Raw genomic sequence first — 540 nt, forward strand, 5'->3', positions numbered from 1 at the left:
CTGCTGCCTTGTCTGTGCGGCCAGGGAACCCCAGGCCCGGGGCTTCCACTAGTCCAGCCTCCACCCGCGCGCCTCGGCGGGCAGGGGCTGGGGGCCCTGTAGCACAGAGGTTAGCTTGGGGCCGTGGCCGCACCTGCCCGTCGCGGTCACCCGGGCCTCCCTTCTCTTAGAGGCCGCCAGTCTCTCACCTGGGCAACTCTGGGCAGGACTGGTGGCAAGGTGAGGACTAAGGTCGGCCCCGAGAGACTACGGAGGAGGGCGCTTCTCGAGCAGACCCGAGCAGCCACAGGCGGCCCCTCACACTGTCCCTGCTTCCCTGCTCGGGTCCCCAAAAGCCCTTCTTGGGGGTCCCTGCCCCATCTCACTTCCCATCCCCACGAGTAGGGGGCCCTCTGAGACCTAAGCTGCGGGTCGGCTCGGGAGGGTCTCCCAAAGTGGTGGTGGGGGGCGGGGAGTGGCGCACAGATTCTCGCCCCTGTCCCTCCAAGCTCTAGGGGCATGGATCTGGCTCCCCGAGGGCACACGCCGCCGGCCTAGGGT

This window comes from Bison bison, unplaced genomic scaffold (genome assembly GCF_000754665.1).
Source record: "Bison bison bison isolate TAMUID 2011002044 unplaced genomic scaffold, Bison_UMD1.0 scf7180017864063, whole genome shotgun sequence".
Taxonomy (NCBI): Eukaryota; Metazoa; Chordata; class Mammalia; order Artiodactyla; family Bovidae; genus Bison; species Bison bison.